The 7,667-nt window shown below is 44.3% G+C and overlaps 1 pseudogene; it reads right to left on the bottom strand.

Annotated features, from left to right (window-relative positions):
• Positions 1 to 245: 245 nt before the first annotated feature.
• On the bottom strand, positions 246 to 2,034 carry LOC115329573 (annotated as a pseudogene).
• Between the last annotated feature and the right edge of the window lie 5,633 nt (positions 2,035 to 7,667).

Here is a 7,667-nt window from a genome sequence, read left to right as displayed (position 1 = left end):
CAAGATTTGACTACTAGAGCAACACCCCCTCCTCTACTTTCTCTGTCCTTTCGATAGAGCACGTAACCGGGAGGTATTATTGTATCATCTGACACAGACGAGTCTAACCAGGTTTCAGTGATAGCTACTACATCGGGGTCATGCTCTATTAAAATATGTTCTAGCTCGAGGGTTTTATTTACGATACTTCTTGCATTAAGGTTAATAAATAGGACACTTTTTGCCTGTAGGAAATCAGATGCCTGTCAATTATCATGCTCGGGTGCAGGTTCTTCTCTGGCTGAGTAAAGTTCAACTCTCTGGTTTGTATCCACTTCCCATGCGTAAGTCACTCCATTAATCTTCAATTTATCATACGATAAGTATACCTTCTCTCTTCTCTCCCTGTTTTCTTTCGCACTGTCCCACAGTTTTTTTTCCTTATCATTCTAACATTTTTCGAAAAGTCCTCGTTAATAAATATGCGCGTTCCTTTTAATTTTTTAGCATTTCTGAGAATATTTTGCCTTTCATTGTAGTTTCCAAAGCGCAAGAGTACTGGTCTCGGTTTACCCCTAGCCACCCTTCCGAGACGGTGAATTCTTTCGAGAGATTTAACTTCAAGACCCATTTTTGATTTAAAGAAGCCTTCCACCACTTTTTCCACCAAATGTTGCTCTGTTTCTGCGTCAGACTCTTCTACTCCGTAGATTACCAAGTTATTTCTCCTACTTCTATTTTCCAAGTCATCGATCTTTGACTCGAGCTTTACTACGGTCGCTTCTAAGTGCAATAGTTTTCCTTGTGTGTCATTTAGCTCCCTACTGAGATCCTTTATCTTGGAAGTAGACGCTTCAATAGCCTCTAATCGTTTTTCAAAGCTTTTCTGACCCTGTACCAATGTTGATATGTTAGCCGCCACCTCTTTCTGACTTTCCAGTATTTCCCGCATTGTATCTCTATCTGGGCCAGGATTTTCTTCGACATCTCCTCTCCTTAAAAGCACGAGTGCTTTCCAGCGAGAATCAGCAATGGCAACAAGGAGCAGTTTCACGCGCCTTGGGCAAGGCAACAGCAATAAACAACGGTCATCTGAGCGGTACGAGTAATCATCAAATTTGCCACACACCTGCGTACAAGGAAAAAACCATTTATGCGACATGTCAGGCTTGCTGTCGCCTTGCCCACTCTTGATCTTTTGAAGCAACTTTTGATCTTTTGAAGCAACTTTTGATTTTTTGAAGCAAAGTTGTGCTTGAAACTTGTCGCCTCAACAATAGTTATAACCACCAAGATATATCAAGCAAAACGTGTATTACAACCGGCCGCCGCGAAGCAGTGCGGAGGTCGAGCTCTCAGAGGTATTCAAACGTACGGAACACTTCGGCACGCTTATACTATGCCTCGTGCCTTGGAATCTCAGCTAACGTACAATGGGGTGGATATGACTTATGCAACAAATCGCAAAATATTTCAAAAAATTCGCTTTTTACTGTCGTTCTGTCCGGCTCCGTTTACCTTCCTTGGCCACTCTTTTCGGACGCTGCTTTCTTTCGGAAAGAGATTAAATCAGATTCCTTTTTGCCTGGTGCAGTTATTTCAGCACTTTGGCACACGACCGGTGAAGCCAGCGATTAAAACCGTGAGTCAGCACCCGACTAAAAGTCGCGTGCTAACCCGAGAACTTCCAAACGCCGTGTGCAAAACGCGCGTGGACGCGGCCGGAAAACCGGGGAGAACTACCCAGAATGCACCGCGATCGCACCGGCTTTGGTTACGTGTGCGACGAAGTGTTATAAAGTAAAGAGCAGAAGGTTCGCGCTATAAGCGCGGCGTCTTTTGAATTTTTAGCCTGTCACAGAGGGTATAGTGCTAGTAAGGTAATGTAAAGTTAGAAACATTTAAACCCAATGTCGTTGGTTGCATGGTTTCTTTAAAATTGGGTTCGATCCGTTGGGTCCACGCTTTAGGGGCGAGGCGTCTGCTGACGATGGATGACGCCGACATCTCTTTGACTCCTTCTCTAAACTTTTTGCTTGGGTAGCATCGTGGCATGGTGCACTCCTAATGGTAGCTGAAACCTCATAAGTTACTTTGGAGCTTGTAGACACCCCTGTGGCATAGAACTTTCGACCACGCGGGAGATAGCGCGAAGAAGTATATCGATGCTTTTAATACACATGGTGTGTCACGGTGTAATGCTTCCACGTGTTTCGAAAACACACCAATGCAACAACTTGAAAAAACAAAAAAGAAATGTAACGAAGTTTTAAAACAACAAACTGAGGGGCTGAAATGGCCTGAGTGCAAAAATATGTCGTGCTATGCAAAGGCTTACTTTAACAAGCAGATGTTTATGCCATGATGCCTTTTTTTTTATCGATCGAAGCAAATCCATGGCTTGCATATGAAAATGCGATATCTCCTACGCACCGTTGCAAAACCTGGCGCATAGGGGAGGTGGTTTTGAAATTCATGCGATATTATACATTTCGAACATAAACACGACGAATATTTTGTAACCCTATCATTTATCTTTAGCTTTTTTATTTATGATTTTTGTTTTTGTTTTAAGGGGGCGGGGGGGGGGGGGGGGGCAGAAGAAAAAATTGGACGGTGTATTCTTCGTCCTTTTGGCGCATGTAACTTTTAGTCGAAAGAGGAGACACGCTTCTCCTGTTGCTCCAAGTTCAAAGACGGACCGCTTGCTGTTTTCTTTCTTGTTGCATCAAGTCTAGGTTTCCAGCGGCAGCCTATTGAACAAAAGTCCGTTTCTCCGGCGATCCAAAAATAGCAGCGGAGAGCAAACTCGCTGAATTAGTCCGTCGGAACCTGAGTCCCCTGATAGAATCTGGAGCAAACTCGATTTTCCGAGCTCCGCCGACTCGGACTCGCATTAGCGTACGGCGCGCGGAGGCATCGCGCACGGCCACCGGCGCTGCTCCGTTCCCGCTACTTGTCGACCATCGAAAGGCACGGCAAGAAAATCACCCAAAATCGGTCGATTTTGTTTGCCTCTTGCGTGTCGCAACTCGAGCCTGGCGGCACCGCCGACAGATGGCGCAGGTGTCGCGAGCACTGGCCCCGGGGCCTGGCACTTGGAGTCGCCACTCTCTGTCGCCGCCGATTTTCCCGCCCGTCGAGTATTGCTGTGTCACTCGCCATCTGGCCCGTGGGCGAGACGAGCTGCCGCGGCTCTGCGCTCGCCTGCTGGCAGCAGCCCGCGAGCCGATCCGCTTTATTTTCTCGACCGACGACCCTAACACAGGGCTCAACGAGAATCCACGCGCGCGCAGACACGGGAATGAATAGTTGTTTGCGCTCCTGGATGCCGAGTCACTGTTCGACTGTTCTCTTGTCCCCTCGGGAGTTCCGGGAACTGACCTTGTAACCCCGATGATGATGATGATGATGATGTTGCTGGATTACGTACCCAAGGCTCTTCGACTAGCTTCCGAGCGAGCAGCGCCGGTGGGCAGCGTCTAGTGTCTTCAAGGACAACCTCGCGTGATAGTCTGCGCCTGGAAGCAGCCCATGCTGTTGTCGGCCCTTCCAGCGACGCTTCCACGAGCTGGCTGTCCCGAGCGCATGGCGAGCCGCACCCGTGAGTAGACTCTGAGAATCTTCAGCCGCTGGTGACAAGTGCGACGTCTTAGGCCTAGATGCCATATGGCAGGCGGGGGCCGGTCTGGGACCGTTCACCGACCGGACATACACAAGGCAACCCCTAGATCTTTTTTTTTTTTTTTTAAATTGAAGTGACTGTTTTTGTTTTAGTGTTTGTGATCGACATGCGCTTGCTACTTTATCTAGACAGGAAGATTGCACGGTCATGCCGTTCTTCATGTGAGATGTTCGCATAAGAAACGCTTTTGGCACGGATTTTCTCTTCCAGACTGGATCGCCCGGGGTATCTTGGGGCTCTAAACTCGTCAAACACAAAATTGGGACCGAAGTTCACGGAGCTCATCGATTGGACTATCACGACGATGACTTCGTGCTTTTGTCGCCGGCGTCTGATCGGCCCTCTCCGCGAACTTTCGGCTGCAACCTTGCATTTGACGAGTTTAGGGCCCTTGGTATCTCATATCAATGGAGTGTTGGAAAGCGAGTGTCTCTTTTTGCTAATCAGTGGTTCGGGTCAATCGATGTCATACGGTACTTTAATTTTTTTTTTTTTTTGTGTAAAACCAATTGGCATCAAGTTTTACAAAACAATGTAACAAACGAAAACAACGGCCCTGCGGAATTCCAACTATAAAGGTAAGCCTCTTCGAGGTTTTTGAATGGGAGTAGGAAATGGGTGAACACAAAACGCGAGAGGCATGAACGGCGTGTTTGTTCCTGGGCAGTCTGTCGCGTTTGTCCCTTCTTAGTACTCGAAGCCCGCAAAAATCCTTAAACCAACATGCTCTCCTGCCTCATAGAATACAAAGGCAGAATTTCTTTTTGTTTTCGAGTAAATCTGCCTTTTTTCAGCCCATTCCTTCATATCATTAAAGTTCCGAGCAGAAGACTCAAGAGGTCTGTCACCTTCATTCGGAGGCTACTGCTAGGAAGCACGCCAGTTTGTCTATATTCTTCTTAGATGATTTCTGCTTGACATGTAACAAATGACAACGGTGTAACTCAAGTTTCTGTAACTTGGCTATAATGTCTCTTTTCCGGGGATAGATTGGCAACGGTTGGGTGGTTCATGGTCCCTCTTTTGGCCGCCATTTTTAACGATACAATAACGAGGCCGATACGCGAGAAGAGCTTCTGCTCGTTAAGCAGTTGGAAATTAAATATCACGCAACGGTAATAAATAAAGAACCACAACATTTTGTTTTGCTCTCAGTGATCGGGAGGCACTAGTCTGCGATTTAATATTAGTCTCAGCGAAACGCGCGCACAACAGACATTATGAGGTAGAAACAGAAAAAGGTATGCTACTTTATTAATAATGCGTCTGCTATTTCGTATCGTCACGCTTGAGTGGATATTAATCACGTTTAAATAATTACTAAAACCGAAGTGCAGCGTTGCAGTAAAAATGAAGGGCCTTAATTTTGTGAATAGTTTGTTTTTGTGGCAGGTCTTTGGGACTCTTTATTTACATAAATATGTGTTGTTGGTGCAAAAACGTCTTTAATAAATGATGGTGCCCGACCTTGCTATCCCCATCCATTAACGTCCGAGGCAACTTCTCATAAAAAAGTTTTAATTAAAACAAAATATTTTAATTATTACTATATTTTGCGAACCGTATTTTTTAGCCTTGTCAGAGTAAAAATATAAATTATGTTTAAAAGATTTTATCTGAAACCGTTTTGCCAAGAGTCATAATTATCAATTGAAGTGCAACAATAGCAAATGCTTCTGTAGTTATGGAGGTTACTACAGGCAGTACAATGAACTAAAAAAGTAATTAGTATGAAGATGTCATCGGCAAAAATTCAGACAAATATGGAAAATAATTAATTATTTTGGACATCATACTAAATGTACATGATTGGTTTCCTTTGTCCTAGTTCATTACACAAAACAGTAGGCAAGGATCGAGCACTCTAAACAACGTTATACAAATATTCATTAAAAATATTCACGTTTCTGAAATAAGTAATTGAATTAAATGAAGTTGAAAAAATCGTGATGTGACACCTAAAACTGTGGTGCGGCAAAACTGAGAAACAAGTCGAAGGAGGCAGCCGTAGGAGAACGTTTCTAACGCCTTTGAGATGTTCTCATATACTGTTGTCTTTTTCCTAGACTTAAAAGTTTCTTAATTTTTTTGGACCACAGTCTGAGTTGTTACATTCAGATTAATTATCACCAACTCGTCTGCACACTCACTGTTATTTTGTAAACAAACTATTTTGAGATCGCTCTTACACGTTCCAAGCGTAGCGCATCTTGCGAGATACTTTATAAAGTTTTCAGAAAACAAAACTTTACTGATACTACTTATAAACATGTCTTAAGAATCGGAACCACAAATAGCAAAACGAAGGGTATTTTTAATCTTGATATACTTTTCTGTAAAATTACCAGTTGGAGAAACCACAACCTATATGTTTCGGTTTCACGAAAGGACGCGTTTTTAGAACGAGCTGCAACTTTGGAATAAATAAGACGGCGACAATATTTTTTTCTGCAACACGTTTAGAAACGAAAGGGTATTAAAAACAACAACAAACATAAATTAAAAACAACAAATTCGGCTTTATATTTTAATGGAACAACGTTGCATGCATTAATCTAGTTTGTGTTGGCTTATATGCTAGACTTTATAGAGGATAAGGTTTTGTTTCCGAACGTGCAACTAATTTCGCATGCTACAGCAATGCCTTGGGCCGCCTTGCTCAAAATGAATAGCATTTGGTATCCTCAGAAAGAGGAACACAAGACATCGTCCCACTAAACGTGTGTTTAGTGCCATAATTAACGAACGTTACGAGTTCGGTCGCATAGCTGCACAGCTTTGGAAAGCGCTTGATTGACAAGCTTTTGAACGAGCACGCATTGTTTTTCTACACAAAATGTATTTTCTCTTGATTTTCTGGATATTTTGCGCGTTAAATGGATCTACGAGGCTAAATTTATAATATCTAGTTCTTAAAAGTAGCTTCCAGTTTTATTTTATAGAGCAAAAGACTCGTAAAGTTCCTGTGCAGTGTGTTTTCAGACGAGATCTGTTAGCCATACTTTCTTCAAATGAACGGTGCACGGGTTTAATAGTTTAAAAGAAATATCAAGGAAACGGCAGCTATTGGTGGCGAGATGTTTTGGTGCCTCCCTCCTATGGTTACCTTTCATGACGTCATTACCTTGTGAGCAACAACTTCGATGGCGTTTGTAATTAGCATGGCGGAAGCTTGAAATTATTGCGCTCTGAAGCCAACACTGCCAACACCGTCAAAATTGAAGTTCTTACATCACTCTAATTTCCGTCAATAGAAAATCCTTTGCTGACGTCATAGTCAGCATTCGACCAATCGTGGAAGGCCGATCACAGCGACACTTTCGATCGCTCACGTCGCCAATAGGGAGTATTCACTGGCGGCCATAGCTGCGTGCGCGAATGCTCGGCGCGTGCTGATGGCGAGCTTCCACAGTTCTTTTGCAACGTGCATTCCGCACCATCGAGAGTGCCGGTCTTAGCAGCCTATTGATGTGAGCTCATTCTGAGCATGCTCTCTAAACAGTACCCACAAATATGGCGTCCAGTGAAAACTCCCTATACAGAACACCCCAAGAAGGCGCGGTCCTGACTCCTGAAGCATTTTCACATGGAGTGCACATATCCTCTTTTCTATCATGTATGCGTTCTGATACAAGGGATATATCCGATTCAGAGAGTTAGTTGCTGCCTTCAAACCAACTGGAACAAGAGCAACGGCAGTGTTTTTGGGACAGCTGTTTTTCCACGCACAACGTGACAAGCAATGCAAAAAGTAACTTCGTGGAGCAATCACTGGCATCGGTGGTCCCGGTGTGCCTGTTGTTTCGGTTGCTGTGGGCGCAGCCGCCGCAAATCTCGGAACGGGTCTTTGGAGGTGCGGATGGGTAGCTTTGGTGGGTTCGCATAGCCGGGGCGGGTCCTAAGGCAAGAACCTTGGTGAGCGATTCTTGAAATGGCGACAGTTTAAGAAATGCAGTACGTGGCGAGTAGCCAACCTATAATATTACGGCTCCGCAGCCAAGGA

Source organism: Ixodes scapularis, unplaced genomic scaffold (assembly GCF_016920785.2).
Source record: "Ixodes scapularis isolate PalLabHiFi unplaced genomic scaffold, ASM1692078v2 PGA_scaffold3__209_contigs__length_174095766, whole genome shotgun sequence".
NCBI lineage: Eukaryota > Metazoa > Arthropoda > Arachnida > Ixodida > Ixodidae > Ixodes > Ixodes scapularis.
This window is presented reverse-complemented; position numbering and strand designations above follow the sequence as displayed.